The sequence below is a fragment of the Triturus cristatus genome, chromosome 6, assembly GCF_964204655.1.
Source record: "Triturus cristatus chromosome 6, aTriCri1.1, whole genome shotgun sequence".
NCBI lineage: Eukaryota > Metazoa > Chordata > Amphibia > Caudata > Salamandridae > Triturus > Triturus cristatus.
In genome coordinates, this window is record NC_140589.1 from 164,582,129 (window position 1) to 164,603,807 (window position 21,679).

The window sequence follows — 21,679 nt, forward strand, 5'->3', positions numbered from 1 at the left end:
TGAATCTCTCAACCAGCCCATTACCTTGAGGGTGGTAAGGAGTGGTAAACTTGTAGGTTACCCCACACTCCTTCCACAGAGACTTCATATAATTAGAAATGAAGTTAGTGCCCCGGTCTGACACCACCTCTCTGGGGAACCCCATGCGGGAGAAAACACCCATCAGTGCCCGTCCCACCACAGGGGCCGTCACTGTGCGGAGAGGGATGGCTTCCGGGTACCGGGTGGCATGGTCCACCAAGACCAGGATAAACCTGTTGCCCATGGCTGTCTTGGGGTCCAGTGGCACCACAATGTCAATCCCCACTCGCTCAAAGGGGGTACTGACGACAGGAAACGGTTGGAGGGGAGCCTTCTGCTTCCGCCCACTTTTCCCACTTGCCTGGCAAGTTTGACAGGTCCTACAATGGATATCTGAATCCCTTCTCATCTGGGGCCAATAAAAATGGGTGACAAGCCTGTCATAGGTCTTGTCCTGCCCCAGATGTCCAGCTAACAGAACGTCATGAGCCAACCCCAGTAGGAAGGCTCTGAAGCGCTGGGGTACCACCAGCACACAGGCTGACCCATGTTCAGCAGCCTTAGGCTCGCTATACAGAAGGTCGTTCTCCCAGTAGACCCAATGTGATCCTGACTGATCACCTGTCGTTTGGGCTGAGGCCTGCTACCTCATACCCACAAGAGAAGGGCACACTTTCTGTTCAGCACAAAATTCTTCCCTGGAGGGACCACCATCCTGCTGCCAATGGGTCAGCTCGGGCAGGTCTCCCAGTTCGGCCACTTGTTCTCCTGTTGGTTCCAGGGCATCCCCCTCAGGGTCTGCTCCCTCCTGGACCGCGGGAACGATGGGGGACGGTTTCCCGCGCCCCCTGCCTCTTCTCTTCACGGTTGGGACCTGGGCCATACTTTCAGGCTCCAGGGCCCCATCAACACCCTTACTGACTGACATGGACCGGGTGGTCGCACACACCCACTCAGGCAGACCCAACATTTCCAGATGCGATTTTCTCTCCACCTTAGCCCAAGGGGAGTCCTCCAAATCATTGCCCAGGAGACAATCAACAGGCATGGCGGGCCTCACAGCAACCTGAAGAGTACCTGAGACCCCCCCACTCAAAAGGAACTTGAGCTACCTCACACTGACTCTGTGAGTTGTCAGCAGCTACAACGGGGTAGAATGCATGAGGGACCACCTGCTCTCTGGACAACAAGTGACACTTGACAGCTGTCACACTTGCTCCGGTGTCTCTGAGAGCTTCCACCCTATGGCCATTAATGGTCACCCACTGCCTATATTTCTTAGTGTTACTAGGCAGAGGGGTTGGAGGGACCATTTCCACGTCTCCTAAAGAGACTAGGGACATTTCTGCAGGACCCCACCCACCGGGGGCACCCATCTCATTCCCTCCCAGGGCTACACTCGCTACCTGGCGGGGGTGCACGCGGCGGTGCATTGGAATCCTTCATGGGACACTGGGGATCATAATAACGGTGCCCCACCTGCTTACAAACATAGCAGGTCATGGGGCCCCTTGGGACAGGTTTACCTGTCGGGGCCTCTGGCTTCATTCCAGGGGGAGGCTGGGAACCCTTCCCTTGGTTCCCTTGGGGATTACTTTGGGGCCCTTTCTGGAACTCCCTCTGTTTACCTCTGTCTCCCCCACTCTTCTGCTGGGGACCCTGCCCACCCTTGGCTGAGTCTCCCACTGGACCCTTGTGGACCATGGTACTGACCCTGCGGTCCGCCTCCTCAGCAAGTTTTCTAGGGTTAGATATCTTGCTATCAACAAGGTGCTGGCGTAGCTCTGGAAAACAGTTATTAGACAAGTGCTCCCAAGCAAACAAATCATAAAGAGCATCATAACTATCAACCTTGCTACCCTTTACCCAACCATCCATGGCTCTGCAAAAAAAAGACACATATTCAACCCACGTAGTACCAGGCAACTTCTTACATTCTCTAAAGGTTTGTCTGTACTTTTCTGGGGTTAAGCCATATCTCAGCATTAAAGCATTTTTCATATGAGTTTAAGACGCCCTTTCCTCTTCAGGCATGCTCAACAAGGTATCTCTCCCTTCATTTGTAAAGCGGCTCCACAACCCCGTTCCCCAATCTTTCTCAGGGACCCGGTGGGCCAACAATGCTAACTCATACGCTTTAAACCATTGGCTAATATCTTCATTCTTACTGTAATCTTTAATCACATCTTTAGGAAAATAAAACCTACTTTCTGCAGGCATAGATGGAGCGCTGCCACCAGAGGGATTCAACTCTAAACTCTTTTCTTTAAGTTCCATCTCCCTCAACATCTTCTCACGTTCAAATGCTAACTTCTCTCTCTCAAAATCTAATCTTTTGCTCTCCATTTCAGCTTCTCTCAGGCTCTTGGCTTTTTCTAATTCCAACTGCCCTCCTAATTTAAGCTTTGCCATTTCTAACTTGTACCCCCTCTCCTTCTCCCTGTCTTCTAATTCTTCAGGGGAAAGGCTCCTAGAGGACGCACTACTGCCTGGAGATGACACTGGCCCACCTGTGGGCTCTTCCTCTTCTTCTTCCTCTTCCGGTACCACCACCGGATCAGAGGGATTTCTGGCCTCTAACCAGGCCTTCAGCGCTTTGAGGAAACCGTCTTTCTTTGTGACACCTGTGGTAGGAACTTTAAACTGCTTACAAAATCCTTTTAGATCTTTTAGCGTGTAGGAATCTATCTTCTCCTTATCAAATTCCCCCACAACAATCTCCACAGGTGTAGCAGCTCCGGCATTCTCCATGGTCAAAACTGGCAGTGTTTAAAAAAATAAGCTCCAGGAAAGCGGTGAACAAAAATAGAATATCCTACCAAAACAGATTGTGGCTGCGTTATGGTCTGCTTTCACTATGTAGCGTACACTAATCACTGCACATGAGTCATAAATGCAAAGTTCAATCCTCACCGCTGACCACCAATGTTAGAACCGGCGGTCTCTAGTTGGCAGAGGTATACACTTCTGACAAATAGGGACCAACCAACTCTAGTCAGGGAAAGGGGATTACACACTCAGATAACCCCTGCTACCCCCTTGGTAGCTTGGCAGAGCAGACAGGCTTATCTCAGAGGCAGTGTGTTAAGCATTTATGACCACATACAGTAATAAAGTGAATACACTACAGATGGACACGACACAGAAGTTATTATAAAAATAGTATTTTTATATAAGGCTTAGCACAAGACCAAATAACGACAAAAATATACCACAGTCTTAATAAATACTCTTTGGAAGGAAAAATGATAGTTCAGGTAAGGTTTCTTCTTGGCAAATAGTTCTTTAGCAATAGAATTAATTATTCTCCTGAAACACAGTTCTTTGGCAACAATGTGACCCCCACAGGAGTCACACGACGTCGAGTCTACAGGATTCCCAAGGTTCGGCATCGACCGCGAGGAGCGCTACGTCTAGCCTGGAGTTGCAACAGACCCCACGAGTACAGTACCTTGAGAAATGAAGAAAACGGTGATCCACGGCGTCGAGATGTCGGCGTCGAGGTCGGCGTCGATTGTGCCTCGGAGTCGGGTCGATCTGCAGCGGCGTCGAGGGATGTCGGGCCGGAGCAGCGCTCACGGCGCCGAGAAGGGCGTCGAGTCGATGCGATCAGCAGCGGCGTCGGGACGGGGTCGCTTGGAGGTGGAGCCGATACTCACTCCTCACTGGCGTCGATACCGGCGTCGAGACGGGGTCACTTGGAACCGGGGCCGATACCCACTGCTCACTGGCGTTGCTGCTGGCGTTGATCGGGCCCGGCGGCCGGCGTTGAAGGCTCGGGACACTGGAGCCGTTACTCACGATGTCGAGCTGGATTCGGCGGCAGCGGCGGCGTCGGCGGCGTCGAGACTGCAGATTTTCCCTTTGTGTACTGGAAACAACACTTTCCAGCAATTCAGCAATTCAGTAGATGGTGAAGTCCTTTGGCCCTGTGACTTCAGCAGGAGACTGGCACTCTTCCAGCCCTTGGAGATTTCCTAGCAAATGTTCAGAGAGTACACACCAAGTTCCTCTCTCCTTGTTCCTTGGCAAAAATAAAGAAGCAGCTTTCAGGTTCCTCCACAGCAAAACAGCACTTTGGCAGAAAGGGGAGGCAAGTCCTTAGATCAGCAGGCTTCTTGTCCTTGGTACAGGTTTCCTTGTCAGAAGTGATCTGAGTTCTTGGTTCAGGGGTCCTTCTCTTATACCCCTTTTCTCCTTTGTTCCCTTTGTCCAAGCAGGGAAATTCCCCCCATCTCAGGTTCGTTGTGGGTGTTGCCAGGCAGAGGCACCTGGCCTATTCACTGAGCAGGGCAGAGTCCTCAGCCGCCCAGCAGGAGGCGGAGCCAGTATTGTCACTGGCAGGAGCAGGGCTATCAGTCGCCCAGCAGGAGGTGGAGCCAGTATTGTGTCAGGCAGGGCAGGCTACTCTTCCATCACTCTATGTGTAACTGCGTCATTCACCCCACACTGACTCATTCAGACCTCTGGAGCCACCCAGCCCCTGACACACACACCAAACCAGCAGAGACCGGTGGATAGTTGGACAAGAAAATAGCCACTTTCTAAAAGGGCTATTTTCAAACACAGAATTTAAAAACCATCCATCCTAAAGGGTGTGTTATTAAATTCTGAGTTCAGGGATACTAAACTCGACCTGCTACCATGCTCCCTGAGTCAGATAGATTATAATGGAGTTAATAATCAGTCTGCCCAGTCTGGCCTATTGGAGGCAGGTAGCCCTTCAATAGTGAAAAACGAAAATGGCTGTAATTCACTATTAGGTCATGCCACACACATCAGGGCATGACCTACCTTTTACCAACAATGCACCCTGCCCTAGGGCCTACCATAGAGGTGTCTGAAATGTGGCAAAGTGAAGGTTTAGAGACTGGCAAGTAGGTTTCCTTGCCAAGTCGACATGGCAGTCAGGGACTGCACGCAGGCGCTGCAGTGGCAGGCCTGAGACACATTTTACAAGCTGCTTCTGTGGGTGGCACAACCAGTGCTGCAAGCCCACCAGCAGCAGTCAACTTACATGCCCTTGGCACACGCAGTGCACTAGACTAGGGTCTGAACAGTAAGTCAACCAAGCCAATCATGGTAACACCAATCAATGTAACAATTTAACATAGGGAGCACTTGCACTGTGGTACTGATCAGCAGTGGCACAGTGCCCAAAGCAATAATCCAGCAAAAACATCGTAAACAGAGGAGGCAAACAGAAAAAAATGGAGGAGAGACTCATGCCAATGATGCCAGGTCTAACAAACAGCATCTCATTAGCGATAGTTGCCGCCCTCTCGGTACATGCTACATTAATGTAAATTGCGCATTCTGCGACGTCAAAACTGCAACAGAAACACACATGAGTACACTTCCTGGCCAGGCAGGAACTGAACAACGCCCAGGTCCCCGGAACTATTACTCACACCCCTATGCTCGCCTGGCGTACGCAAGCCCAGCCCAGTTTGCGTACGTATAAATAGGATAGCGACGACGCCACATGTCCCAGTTCTTCTACACTGCCTCAGGTGATATGGCCGCATCCACCTCGCATATCACAATGCGCAATAAAAAAAGGGATCCATAAGGTGTACACCATCATCGCAATCAACACTGCACCTGAATTGTGAACACTGCTGCCCGTCGTGTTTGGACACACAGCAATGACAGCAGGTGAGCAGGACCTGCTGGACCGTACTGTAGACCTGAGCCAGCGGGCAGCGCTGTCCTACAGACACGTGTTGAGCGCAGTGCTGCAGGAAGGGTGGGGTCCATCAGCCTGTGTGCAAAGGTGCGAACAACCGATGTTACCCTGCGTACCGATGTGATCTTTGACCTCATTCAGTCACATCTCTGTCTCATTTTAAGGACCTGCTGGACCGTACTGTAGACCTGAGCCAGCGGGCAGCGCTGCCCTACAGACACGTGTCGTTGGCTTTTGGGGCACTGTAGTGAGCTGATTACTAAGTGTACATGCACACAGGCTTGCGCCACTGCATTACACGCACACATTATGCTTCTACCATGCGCTCTGTTCCTTTGTATGTGAACGTTGGCATAACATATTATTATTTAACCTTGTCTATTCTCGTGCACTCCAACTCCTCTTTGAACCACGATTACCACTAACAGTTCGAAGATCGTACTTCAAGAAGGAAGGATGCAGTCAACTGGTGTTCTCTATTAACGTTGAAAGAAACCTTAATTTACCTCAAGAAATTCCAACATTATATTTTTTTCTCCCTTTTCAGACACTGGGTTAGTGGAGCCAAAATGGGCGGAGCGGGTGCTCACCCTGTGATGATGCCCTGGGCATTCGGACGCCTTCCACCGTGGTATCAAGACACCGTCCCCGACCGGAGACCTGCTGGGCCACCCTGATAGCGGCACTCCGGAGTTGGAGCTCGCACTGGCACGTCCATGGACACACCGGTTGTGGCAGGAGAGCAGTCAAGCCTTGGTGCGCAGGAGCTGCAATTGAGCACAGTGTGGAGAAAGGGGCTGGGGTGCAGCAGCCTGGGTGCACAGGTGCAGTCAAGCGATGTTGCCATAGATAATAATGTAATCTCTGGCCTCATTCATATCTCTGTTTCATTTTAAGGACTTGCTGGACCGCACTCTTTCTAGCGGACCCCAGCGTCCCAGACACACGGGTGATGGGAGGTGAACAGTGAGGGCTGGGTGCAGTAGGCCGGTGCTCTGTCTCCTCCTCCCTCTGTTCTTTTCACTCTCCCTCCCCTTCTCCCTTCCACCCACTCGCTCTCTGTCCCATTCTCACTTTCCACCGTTCATTCTCACTACCTTTCTTTTTCTCTTAGACATGGCACACATACTTATGTTTCTTTTATGTCTTGCAGGTTTTGTACGCTGCTTCCGGAGGAGTCCCACCCAGTTCTTTCATGTTTTACTGTTGTTCGAATAAAGTAACATTTTCATTTATTTGTGTTGTGTTAATAAAAGTTATTTTTTTTTACCAATAAATAACTGAGTGTATGGGTCTTCTTTTTCTGACAACACTTGTCTGTAGTTTATTGTAAAAATCGGCGGTTGATAGTAGGTTGTAAGGGAAGTTTTGTTTAATTATCCGGTGCACCAACCAAATATAAACTAACAGACTATTACATAAATGAAGCCTAGGTAATTGTACAACGGCAAGAGTTCTATGAATGTATCACTTTATAACACCATGAGTACTGCCTGTGTGATTTCAGAACCAATAAGGCACTGCCTAGGGCCACCGAGGCTTCAAGGACTGGCGAGGCCCACCCTGCATATTTAAATAAAGCCCCGGAGGTTGCCGAACCCCGGTCTTGAGTTGGCCTCGAAGCCCCCCGAACAATTCGTAAACAATACCCGGGGAGGTGTCGATCCCCTAGTCTGCGAAACGTCTCTGTGCCCTCCCACGCCTAATTGACATGTGGGATTAAGATCCCCAGTGCTGCAGAGACCCCGCAATATAATAATAGGATTGTCCCCGGAACATTACCCACCAGTGGGCTCATTTAAATGAACGGGTGAGACCCCGCTTTATTTATTTTTTCTCTATTTTTACCATTCGGTTCCGCTTTATTGAAACGATACGAGGTTTTCCTCCTCTTGCTTCAAAGAGGCAAACAAGAATTTACTATCACAGGGTGCAATTAATGCTCCCGCCCTGTAATAGCAAACATAAATGTCCCGCGCTTGCACACCCCGGGACATTGTATGACCTGCGCCTGGGAGGTGGCGCTCCATGGGACCATGATGCTTTGTTTAATGCACAACTACAGAATTAGTATAAACGCATACTAACACTACTTGCACACGTGTGGTACAGCAACCAGAGTGTAGTGAAGAGGCAGAGGAAGCCCAAAATCAAAAAATATAAATCCTACCAGAGGTAGGATCACATAGATCAATCAGCCGACGACCCTGGGATGAGTAGAAACAGATTCACCAAGAAAATAGGTCTTCAGCACACGACCCTGGGATGAGTAGAAACAGATTCACCAAGAAAACGGGTCTTCAGCACAACGCAAGCAAGCGCAAAATCTTGGTGAGTGCTGCCTTCTTTTCACCTCCCGCTCGTCGCCAAATTTATGTAGTGAACAGGTAGACAGCAGTGGATCCGATACGCAGATTTATTGCAGGAAAAGAAGACAGCTTAAACAGCCACCAACAGGACCAGACACCAAGGCATCTGTCTTCTCCAGCACCGTTTACAAACTCCCCAAGATTCCCCTCATGAAAGCCCTACATTCTAACATTACATACTTGCATTATAGTATCATTACATACTAACAATGTACTATGACTTACATTGAAAAAGTACGCAGAGCACATCACTTTACAGCAATGAGCTCACGGTTTAATCCCCGAGTCTTCAGACCAGTAGGGGTGAGTAGTTCGCTTTCCACTCCCTGTATAGTATAAACGCATACTAACACTACTTACAGTTATACTACAGTGGCCAGTATGCTACAGCGCCCACAGCCCATCACTTTACAACAATCAGCTCAGTTTGATCCCCGAGTCTTCACACCGGTAGGCGTAGTACTTCGCTTCCCACTTCCGGTATAGTATAAACGCACAGTAGAGCTCAGTAGTCCGCTTCCCACTCCCTGTATGGTATAAACGCCTACTAACACTACTTCCACAGGTATCCTACAAATACCAGAGCACATCACTTTACAGCAATGACCTCCCGGTTTAGGCTCTAGGTTTCATACCCGACTGTAGCAGCATCTCATCTCAGCACCATGTCACTCTGAGCAACACCGTACTTTCAGACCAGTAGGTATGACTACTTCGCTTCGCACTCCCCCACAGAGGTTACAGTGCTCCTATCCTTCTGTTTCCAACTCTTTTCGCCCTTTTTCCCCCTTACTCACTTCAATGGAATCACAAAATGGCGGCCAAAACTTCCTAGTTGCAACCGCTCGCAGCGCTCACAACCAATAAGCAGCAAGCTTGTAACGCCTCAGCCAATCAGATGGCAGAATTCCCAAATATCGATATCTGTAAATTTCGATATTTCTCCAAAACTACTGAACGGATTTACACCAAATAAACAAAGCAAAACCAAAGGAAAGTGGCAGTTCGGGCTGGACTGTTCCCATGAGGCACAGGGTCAGACTGATTTGCATATGGCCATGTCTGAACTGGGGTGGCAGAGTGGGCTAAAGAATGGTGATGGATTAAACCCTGATCTGTTGACTGGGTGTGAGTGTTTGATTGGTTCTGATGCTCCGTCCATCACCACCACCTTTTGTACCGCTTTGTTCACCATAAGTTGGCAGGGTATGCTCAGACGTGAGTCCCTTGCTCACTTTGCCACTGGATTCAAGCAAGCCTGGCTGAAGACGGCTGGAATGCCAGAAACCGGTCCTAGGAAGCTTGTTTCCGGTCCAGGGAAGGCATGGCTTGGCAGTTCGGGCTGGACGGTTCCCATGAGGCACAGGGTCAGACTGATTTGCATATGGCAATGTCTGAACTGGGGTGGCAGAGTGGGCTAAAGAACGGTGATGGATTAAACCCAGATCTGTTGACTGGGTGTGAGTGTTTGATTGGTTCTGATGCTCCGTCCATCACCACCCCCTTTTGTACCGCTTTGTTCGCCATAAGTTGGCAGGGTATGCTCAGACATGAGTCCCTTGCTCACTTTGCCACTGGATTCAAGCAAGCCTGGCTGAAGACGGCTGGAATGCCAGAAACCGGTCCTAGGAAGCTTGTTTCCGGTCCAGGGAAGGCATGGCTTGGCAGTTCGGGCTGGACGGTTCCCATGAGGCACAGGGTCAGACTGATTTGCATATGGCAATGTCTGAACTGGGGTGGCAGAGTGGGCTAAAGAACGGTGATGGATTAAACCCAGATCTGTTGACTGGGTGTGAGTGTTTGATTGGTTCTGATGCTCCGTCCATCACCACCCCCTTTTGTACTGCTTTGTTCGCCATAAGTTGGCAGGGTATGCTCAGACGTGAGTCCCTTGCTCACTTTGCCACTGGATTCAAGCAAGCCTGGCTGAAGGCGGCTGGAATGCCAGAAACCGGTCCTAGGAAGCTTGTTTCTGGTCCAGTGAAGGCATGGCTTGGCAGTTCGGGCTGGACGGTTCCCATGAGGCACAGGGTCAGACTGATTTGCATATGGCCATGTCTGAACTGGGGTGGCAGAGTGGGCTAAAGAACGGTGATGGATTAAACCAGATCTGTTGACTGGGTGTGAGTGTTTGATTGGTTCTGATGCTCCGTCCATCACCACCCCCTTTTGTACTGCTTTGTTCGCCATAAGTTGGCAGGGTATGCTCAGACGTGAGTCCCTTGCTCAATTTTCCACTGGATTCAAGCAAGCCTGGCTGAAGACGGCTGGAATGCCAGAAACCGGTCCTAGGAAGCTTGTTTCCGGTCCAGGGAAGGCATGGCTTGGCAGTTCGGGCTGGACTGTTACCATGAGGCACAGGGTCAGACTGATTTGCATATGGCCATGTCTGAACTGGGGTGGCAGAGTGGGCTAAAGAACGGTGATGGATTAAACCCAGATCTGTTGACTGGGTGTGAGTGTTTGATTGGTTCTGATGCTCCGTCCATCACCACCCCATTTTGTACCACCAAATAAACAAAGGCGTGCTTGCTAGACCAAGACCCTTCTCCCTGCCAAATTTGGGGCAATTCCATTCACCCGTTCGACCTGTAGCCTTGTCTAAAGTTTCCTACGAAAATTAACATGGAGAAAACATGTTTTGGGACCTCCCTTTTGTCTCGGGCCCCCCTTGACGAATCACCCCCAAACTTCTCACAGAGGAGCTGATAAGAACAAAGAATTAGTTTGGAAAATTTCATGAAGGTTCATCAAACGACGCCAAAGTTATAAGCAAAACAGAAAATGCTCTTCCTATGGAAACTTGGTCCTAACTATAACTACCTACTGGCGACCGCCAGTAGGTAATATATACATATATATATATCAGTCTTCACTGGACACAAACTTTATTTTCAGGTCTGCCCTATGTGTAACCCAGGTGGTGTTAACACTAGTGTAATCTCTAATATCACTTTTCAAAATTAAAAAAGTAATTTGAAGATACTCATTTTAAATGTGAAAATAATGTTTTTATTTTAACATTTGTTCATTTTAAGTCCCAGTCTCCAATACTTTCTATGGGAGTGTGTTGCAGTACCTGTGAGTGCCCATTTGTGGTAAATTTTTACCACAAATGGCACATTTGCAACACATTTTTACCGCAAATGGCACATAATTAAGTGAAGTGGAATAATGACGTAATTTTGGTCCTTTTGCATAACCTGTGTAATGTTAAATTCTCAACTTTTCCCCCAGCCCTATCCTAAATCCATCCTATTGTGTAGTTAGCATTCCCCATTTTCCAGCCACTTCCAAGATCCCGCCCACATTTACTACTAATTAGTAAACTTATATATGTAGAGATCTCCCCGTAGGAAAGACAGGAGAGGTATAGATTGAGCTTTCCAGCTGCAGGGTTGTGAATCACACTTTGTAGTATGTAGCACCACTATACTAGTACTTTATGGCAAGCTTCTGCATCAAGTAGCTCGTGAGTGTCTGGTAGCTCTCCACCTACCTGCAAGTAGATCACCTGTGTGCAGTTCAGCCTACTACATTAGAACATTTTGCTGGGTTGAGTTCCTATATTTATTCCAAAATAGAAAAGTGTGTTTTTGAGATGAAAATGTATGTCTTTTCAAAACTCATAAGCTGATGTTTAGATAAAAATAGTAACAATTCCCAAATCTAAAGCTGATATTTTAGCAATAAATGATGTAGCACTGGGGAGACTTATTACTAGTCCATACTTATCTTTGTGACACGAGGACTTCAACTTTGGTTATTATGTATTAACAGTGTAAAGACATTCCAAAGGGACAAATCCTGTTTTTTACATTATTGCTGGGAACTGTGCGATATGCACCGAGGTGATCACTGCAGACAATCTTGCACTGGGCGGCTACTAATCCTATCTTGTCTGATTTGGTCAATATGGGAACAATAATATTAGTAGTGAAGAACCGGGCTATTTAAGCCTGGCGGCACAGGGTACGCCTGAAATCTTCTGAGTTCGCCTTCCAAATTACAGAGACACGGAACACTCTGTCTGGCATAGGAACTTCAATGTATTAGCTGCAGCTAGGTACAGTTGTCCTAGAAGTACATCAGTGGTAGGTTCTCAGGAGACTGCCACTTCAATCCGTGGCTCACAGTCTTTTGTAGCGATTGAATCTCCTAAAGCAACAACCCCCACAATGTGCAATAAAAATACAAATCATCCACAAGAAAACATTCTTTGTACTAGATACAGGATAATGGGTAATAGAAATTCCTTCCCTAAGGTCGTGTTCTCTACCCGACCCTATAGGTCAGGTGGCATAGCCATTCCTTGGTTGAATTAATTTACGACAGGACGTGTTTGCGTGTTGAAGATGGTGATTCGTAAAACAACTGGAGAGGCCGAGAACGGTCACCAAGGGTCAATAGATGGTTATCTGGGGGATTAGTTGCTTCGAGCTGGGTCTCAGAATGGACTTAGCTCGGGGAAACAGGAAAGGTCGTGTAATATGTGCAACAGTATAGAACGTGAAAGAAACGCTATGAAGGTTGAAGGGGCCTGAGTGAGGGCAACAACGTAATGGTGTTACAAGCAAAGATGGGGCCGTATTTGAATTTCCTCAGACCCTCCTTTTGCCATTACTCAGGCAAAGAAGCCAGAGGCTGTTGTTAATCAGAATCGACTTCAATAGCCATGAAATCTACAAGCTGTTGTTGCAGCATTATCTTTGTGTTCGCTGCTTTCTGTGATAAAGGATTTGGAACACACAGGGTGGCGCAGAGCCCGCATATAGCTGGACCACATTGTAGGCAAAGGCAACATGAGAGGAGAATAGCCAAAGTCGCTCCGACAAAGGTAAGAATCTTCCATCCCCATGTAGACAGTAGTCCCCCAAACCATCCCATCAGAGACCAATTCCCTTCATCCTGGTGAACGGACTCAGCGATCTTATGTAGCTTAGAGATGGCTTGGTATACTGTAGGGGCGTTGTCTGGAATAAAAATGCAGCAGCTAGATCCGATCAATCTGCATACGCCCCCACGGTCAGCATGGATGATATCTAATACCATCCTGTTCTGAAGCGTGACAAGGCGGTCAGCAGCGAGTTCTGCAGTGATGTAACTCAAAGCTCCAGCTGTTTCATTGACAGTGGCTTCTACAACTCAAATTAGTTGTCTTATGTCTCTACTGTTGGCTATTGAGCCCCAGAATGGAAGGAGTCCTTTCAAGACATCCCCGACTTCTTGTCCTTACGTATCCTGGCCAGACGCCACCCCTCTTTTCTGTAAATGATGCTTGGCATCTGCTATATATGTAGGGGGCAACAACCAAGCGATATAACAAGTGCCTCTCCAATTACCTGGTAGAGAAGTGTAAGCCTTATTTCCACACACGAAGTATGTTTTACGTGAGGGAACCATGCGAGGCCAATATGTCCCATTCAATGTCACAATATGTTGGCAATTGCTTGTACCTTTATATTCTAACCCTCCTTTTCTAATACAGAATGGTGCTTGTCCAGGTACCACTAGAAAAGTTTGTCCTTTTCGAGAGGTTCTATTAGAGGGCAGAAAATACAAATCCGTAGATTTGGTTTGGCGATCAGCATATTCTGACTTCTCACTATCCGTCCCATATATCCTTTTCTGTCTCGCCAACATAAATGGTATAGATGTACTCCCAAGCTCCTTACTTCTCGAGTATCCCCATCTCCAGAAAATACCCAACTGGCGCTCAATTCCCACCATGCACTACAAGAGCCATTAAATGAAAAAGGAAGGGTAATGTATGGCATTCCAGTATTCACCGAACTTGGCAGAAGACCGCAAACCCAACAGTTCGTCGCATTAGTGGCCAATTGATGTTGGTGTAGCATGGAAACAAATGTGTTGTTGCGGAATTCACTCCTTCTTGACGCAACATGAGGTGGTAGAGTGCTATGTGTATGCATTTCAACCGTAACTTTGGGAGTAGGCTGTGTAAAAATTATGTGTAGTCCCCATCCTATACAAGACAATATAATACATATCAAAATCAATATTATTAAAACCACTATAAAACGATTATGCAATAATTTACAATGCTTTGTGCTCCTTGTTTGTATTTTGTCCATTCCCTTGTTAACAGTCATTTCAAGCTCTAAATATTGCCCGTGACGGGAGGTTGCTTCACTCAGCTGTGATTGTCTGTAGTTCTTTATACTTTCCTACAAGTCCCACAGGCCTAGAGCCACATTTGGGTCACAATTCTGAGACTTACGATCACGGCCCTGCAATCATGTGGAAATCGGGATAAAGACAAAAATCAATGAAGCACTATTGAGGTATTTTGTTCAGCCTGGGCCTCAAATCGTACCTCTGGAAACCAGGTACAGTTTGTTCTTGGAAAAGGAGATGTGGTTTAGTAGTGTCCAATTTCACTGCCGGTGGTATAGCTGTCTGGAGGACCTCGTCGTCGTCTTGTCCTGCTCCGGCAAAGTCTAGGCGTGCATCGCTGAATAGTCCAAATCTTGGTACTCTTCCGGTTTCAGAGTCACTAATTCGTTTATGAACCCATTGATCATAAGGCAATGGTAGGGGCACTTTCTTGCAATGTACCCCATGTACCCAGTTCTTTTTGCGGACCACCTTTACTGCAGTACGCGTCGTCAGTAGCACCTGACGAGGTTCTTTCCAGCGAGGTTCCAAGTTCTTTGACCTCTGGAAGTTTTTGACGCAGACCCAGTCTCCCGGCCGTATGGTGTGACCAGGATCCGTTGAAGCCAGGGGCAAAGTATCTTGTACCTGTTGGTGAAGGACACGTAACTTAGTGGTTAGATCATGTAAATAGTCAATCAACAATGGATGCTCTATCTCTGAGTATTTCTTTGGCCTTGGGAGGGACTCCCCAAACATTTGCAGGGCGTCCAAAGACAACCTCATAAGGACTAAGCCCCATACGGGAATGGGTGGTTGTTCTAGTGGATAAGAGAGCCAAGGGCAAGGCATCAGGCCAGGCAAGACCCGTGCTGGCTTGTATTTTCGCCAGCTTAAGTTTAAGGGTGCCATTATAGCATTCCACCAAACCTGCTGATTGAGGATGGTTTGCTGCGTGGAATTTTTGCTGAATGCCAAGGCCTGCACATACTTTCTGCATGATCTGACCCACAAACTCACTTCCGGACTTTTGCCGTGGATAGAGCAGTATTATCTTTCAGAGGATAGGCCTTTACCCATCGGGGGAAGGCACATACCACAACAAGAACGTACTTCAGATTGTTACATCGTTCCATGTGGATGTAATCTATTTGTAAAACCTCAAAAGGGTAAGTTGGGGGAGCAAAGTGTCCTGCTGGTGTTGGTGTTCCCTTCCCCGGGTTATGCATTAAGCATACAATACAATGCTTACCCAGATTGTCTGCACATTTAGGGATCGCCACATTCTTCCATACCGGAGCCAGAAGCTTGCATATACCTTTAGCGCTAATATGGGCTGGACCATGTGCCACGGTAACTACTGGGAGTACATAAGCATCTGGTAACAACCAGCGTTGATGTTCTGACAAGTCCGTACAGCACCCTGTCACACCCAATCTTCCTATACTTTCTTTCCACGTACTCAATTCTTTCTCTGTGGCCACTGCCTGGATCATTTTCTCACTGTCCACAGTATTCTCACACATCCCTCCTTGTGCAACCCATCTAGCAGAGCCCGCAACATACATGCGGCTTGTAGTGTCTCAAGCTGTCTCTTTTGCTATGTGGTCTGTGAAAGCATTTCCTTGACCTACATCATCAATGATCTTCTTATATGCACTACACTTCACAATCGCTATCTGAGTGGGCAAGGTGAGTGATTCAAGGAGGTCATTTACCAATTGGCCATGCTGTATCTTAGTGCCATGGGATGTGAGAAACCCTCTTTCTTTCCACAGGCGGACAAAACTATGGGCCACTCCAAACGCATACTGACTATCAGTATACACATTCCCCCTTTTTCCTTCAGCCAACACACAAGCTCTAGTCAGTGCTATCAATTTAGCTGCCCGGGCTGAGTTATGTATAATACGCGCTGTTTCTACAACAGTGTATAAGGTAGTGACTGCATAGGCTGAGGTCGTTTCACCATTGGGAAGCTTAAAACAAGAACCGTCCACCCATAAGGTCCCATCCGGGTCTGGGAGTGGAGTATCCTTTAAATCAACTCTGCCTTTTGTCTCTTCCTCCGTGCGGAGGAAGCAGTCGTGTTGCTCCTGAGTGTCATTTTCTACTGGAATTGGCAGCAATGTTGCCGGGTTCAAGGTATTACATCGCTTAATGTGTATGTGGCTAGCCAAGAGCATCAATTCGTACCCCGAAAGGCGGGCACTCGTGAGGTGTTGAGTCTTTGTTCTATTTAGGAGGGTGTCTACAGCATGCGGTACCATGACCATAAGGGTATTATCTAATACCAATCCAGCAGACTGGCGAATGGAAACTGCCGCTGCTGCTGTAGCCCTCAAACAGCTAGGTAATGCCTTGGCCACTGGATCTAACGTGGCCAAAAAATAGGCACAGGGGCGTTGCTTGTCCCCAAATCGTTGCGTTAAAACTGATAACGCGCAACCTTCTTTCTCATGAACATAGAGTGTGAAAGGCTTACTGTAATCAGGAGTACCTAACACGGTGGCAGAGCACAAGGCAGTTCATAAATAAGTGAAACTTTTCTGACATTCCGCAGTCCATGGAAGCGGGTGTGGTGTATCTTTAAGAGTGAGTGCCAACAAGGGTATTGCCAGGAGGGAAAAATTGGGGATCCATTGTCTACAATAAGAGGTAATACCTAAAAAGGCACGCACCTCTTTTTGCGTACATGGAATAGGCATTTGGGCAATTGCTTGGATACGTTCTGGGGTCAATCGCCGTCCCTCCTTTGACAAGAGATGCCCTAGGTAGGTAACCTCTTGGCAGCAATATTGCAATTTTGATGGTGAAACCTTGTGGTTGTGGTCAGATAAGTGGCATAACAGTGAAATGGTAGCCTTTTTACAAGTGTCTTCAGAATCTGCTGCAACCAACAGGTCATCCATATATTGAATGAGAGTGGCCCCTGGTGGGAAACACAAAGTATCGAGCTGTGATTTCAATGCTTGACTATAAATGGAGGGGCTCTCGCAATAGCCTTGAGGAGCTCGCTTGAACCGGAAGCTTCGGCCTGCTAAGGAGAAGCCCAAAATATCCCTACTTTCCTCAGCAATGGGAATGCTGAAGAAAGCATTTTTGAGGTCAATGACAGAAATCCAGGAAGCTGAGGCTGGTATCATTGTCAGCAGGGCATTAATATCCGGGACAACAGGGAATTGGGGTATCACAATCTTGTTGACCTCTCTGAGATCAATCACAAAACGACAGACAGGTGGCTGAGAAGGGTTGGTTCGTTTAAAAACAGGCAGAACAGGGCTATTGCATACATTTCCCCTAGTCTATTCAACCACATCGTTTTGTACCAAATCATGAACTATAGTCAAAAGAGCTTTTTCGCCGTCACTGGAAATTTTATACTGTGGAATGCGAGGAAATTTAGTATTAGGCTTGAGTGTTACAATGTAGGGAGGAATCCGCAGGATGCCCACATCATTGGGGCCGGTGGCCCAGAGGGTGGCTGGAAGAGATTGTAATTCAGGGGGAAGCTGATCTTTAGACAAATACATCGGTGAGGTCAATTTCTTACCTAAGGTAAGACGTACACCAGAAGGGGAACAGTGTAATGTTGCATACAATCTCTTCAATAAATCCAAGCCCAACAAATTTTCACCACAACCAGTTGTTAAAAGGAGCGGGGCCTCCAATTTGTATGGACCTATTGAAATGGGCAAAGGGCATGAAACGGAGTTTTGAACTGGGGCGCCAGAAAAACCTACAGAAACATTTGTACAGCCAGACAAAGGTGCCCCAGGAAGTTTAGAGTGAATAATAGAGCTCTTTGTTGACCAGTGTCTAATAGGAATGGCTCTGTAACACCTAGTGCTTCCACGTCAACATAAGGCCCACTTTGGTCCACTGGAACTGATACTACTCCCTTAATTTGTCCATGGCTGTCCTAGCTAGGTTGGGAATTCTGACTCTCATCCTCAGTATAGTAATCACTGTTGTGATAGTTAGTAGACTGAACATTTTGCTGATCAAAATAATTTGTGGAGTTTCCAGGGGGCATGGAACGTTGGTTATTAGGCGGCATACCTCGTCCTCTACCTCTTGGTGCTGACTGATAACCACCCTGGCCTCGTGACGCGGGAATACCGCTTGTGCGCTGTAACAAAATCGGGCAATTATACTTTAAATGGCCTTCTTCTTTACAATAAGCACATTGATTTTGGCCCAGTGGGGGTCGGGGAACGAAAGGCCCAGACCTCTGCAACTGTCTCTGGAATTGTGGAGACGGCTGATATTCACGTTGGGCAGGGCGAGGAGGATAAGCTTGTTGCAAAAGAACTTTTGTTTTCAACTCTTTGGTCTTTTTATCAAGTTTCTCTCTTTCCTCTTTATCCCTATTCTCATAATACTGGGCAGTAGCCAATATCTGGGCCGAAGAGGAGACCGCCCACACGCTTTCGGAATTCTTCAACTTATTAGATATTTCCGGAACCAAATTTGACACAAATTTGTCTACAAACAATTGTTGGCCACCTTCCGTGCTTATATCCTGACCACTATGATCGATGAACGTCTCCTCGAAACGAGTGAAGAAATCAGAGACGTTTTCATCCGCTTTCTGCTTACAAGCTGCTAACTTATACCAATTAACTCGCAGAGGGGGCATCATAGTTTTCAGTAAGGTAATGATCCTAGCTGGGAGTTCTATAATTAGAGCCTCAGGTTTGGCACCACCCACTTGGAGTCTGTCCGCGGCGAGTATGGCAGCCCAATCACCCCCCAGCTCCCCCACATGGTCCTCCTTCCGAATCCTAGCCCATAACGGTTGTGGGACCACATTACCCATTAGCATGTCTATATCGGCCAAATTCATAATACATGCATTGACGGTTTGGGACAACTCTTTGTAGTACCCAGCAGGATTTTTACGGGGGTCCGGTAACGACTGTTTAAGGGCCAATATCTCAGATCGTTTCCACGGAACGTGTACCCACACGCGTTGAAAGTGAGCAGGTATAATAGGATTAGCACCCTGAGCTGCAACCTCCTCTCTCCACACTGGGGGAACCTCTCTCATGGGATAGTGCTTTAATTTTCGCCTGACGGAGGAATCGCGTTTTGGCAAGGACCGGTAGGCAAGCATCATTCTAAAAGTGACAAGCGTTCCTACCGCGTCCTCAACCTCTGCACCCACAATCAGCCCTTTATCAAACTCGGCCTGCATATCGAGCAGGCCCTGAGGGGCTCGTCCCAATCCCATATCCTCCCACTCTTGACTTAAAATTTTACACATAGTATCAAAAACATATCTCTGCGTTGGTGCCTCCCACAGCTGAAAGGTGACCATAATATCTTGCACACTATACTGGGGGCCATTCGTGATCCACCTTCGAGCTTGAAGATCTAGCACTTCCCGTTCCTCCGGACCTGGTAGCTGACTACGAGTTTGTCTACGAGGAGGAACTGGGGTAATTTGAAATGTCCCAAAGAGAGGGGACAAAAGGCCAGAAACGGTATCGATCATTCGGCTCTGAGCGGAGGGAGAATTCGTCATTAGGACAGGAGACAGAATATTAGGCGGGGCAGAAGAGGAAGTAACATTTACGGAGGGAGCCGAAGGTAAGGGAGAGCTCGGCAATGCCGGAAAAAGCTGTGGTGGGGGTGCAGGAACCGGTTGGGGAGCGACAGGTGGGACAACAGGTGGAACAGGCGAGGCAGGTGCTAACAATAAAGGGGCATTCGCTCCGGGGGGCAGGCGGTAATCCAAAAGGTACATTAGCTCCCTGCGCATAGGGCGGGGTAATCTCAACAGATGGGACATTAAAGGATCCTTCTCAGGGTCCACATTTTTCTCCGTAGGGGAAGTTGGCAACACTGGATAACATTTATCTACCGCCATACGATGTTGCCTATCTGAGACCTCAATCGCATGATCGGTTTCATTATTTTTAAACTGTTGTGCAGCTTGCAAAATAGACATATCCCTCCTATCCCTTTTAGCTTATTTTATTTCTTTCTGTTTGGCCTCCTTACGCCATAAGCGAAAAGAGTCAAACATAGCCGGCCGGGCTTTTCGCTTAAACAAAGTGTTTTCCAAATTATCTAAAATATTGAGCTCAAAACTGCCGTTCTGTGGCCATCGTAAAACACCATCTTTTCTAGTATAGCCAACCCATGCCTCATTAAAAGCTATGGGGCCAATACCATGTTTAGAATATACTTCATAAGTGGGAGTTCCGGCCGGAGGAATTGGACAAGAGTCCTCCAGTCGGGAAGCCCTATCGCGATTACAACAAAACCATTTTTCAAACTTTCTGAAACTAGGCATCGCTACCACAATAGTTTCTTTACAAATTTCAAGGGGTTACTTAGTCACTTTATAGTACAAAAAAAACTGCACTCACCCCTCGGTTTCGGCTTTTGCAAAAGTCGAACAAAGACAAAACAAAGACAAAGGAGTGGCCACTATACTTAACTTAACCAGATGTTTCCGTACGCCAACAGAGGTCAGTCTGATGTCTCGCGATACAAATTACCAAGGGAGCCAAAGTGTGGCCGCAGTCAGGGCAGCAGGTCTTTTCAGCCGTTGGGAGGGAGAAGCAACACAGTAAAAAACCTTCGGTCCACTTACGACATGCAGGGGTCGATCACGTGGAGCGCGTCCTCCGGAATTTCCTTGCGGGGCTCCTCACGATCCTCGGGCTGGACCCACGACCTCTGAAGCGGCCTCACAGAGGGCACCAAATTGAAGAACCGGGCTATTTAATCCTGGCGGCGCAGGGTACGCCTGAAATCTTCTGAGTTCGCCTTCCAAATTACAGAGACACGGAACACTCTGTCTGGCATAGGAACTTCAATTTATTAGCTGCAGCTAGGTACAGTTGTCCTAGAAGTACATCAGTGGTAGGTTCTCAGGAGACTGCCACTTCAATCCGTTGCTCACAGTCTTTTGTAGCGCTTGAATCCCCTAAAGCAACAACCCCCACAATGTGCAATAAAAATACAAATCATCCACAAGAAAACATCCTTTGTACAAGATACAGGATAATGGGTAATAGAAATTCCTTCCCTAAGGTCGTGTTCTCTACCCGACCCTATAGGTCGGTGGCATAGCCATTCCTTGGTTGAATTAATTTACGACAGGACGTGTTTGCGTGTTGAAGATGGTGATTCGTAAAACAACTGGAGAGGCCGAGAACGGTCACCAAGGGTCAATAGATGGTTATCTGGGGGATTAGTTGCTTCGAGCCGGGTCTCAGAATGGACTTAGCTCGGGGAAACAGGAAAGGTCGTGTAATATGTGCAACAGTATAGAACGTGAAAGAAACGCTATGAAGGTTGAAGGGGCCTGAGTGAGGGCAACAGCGTAATGGTGTTACAAGCAAAGATGGGGCCGTATTTGAATTTCCTCAGTAGCAGCTCAGGATGATTATCGTTGAACATAAATAGGTCTTGTTACAGAAAAGGTTGGACAGCCCTGCATTATGTACTACAAATGTAGATTGTG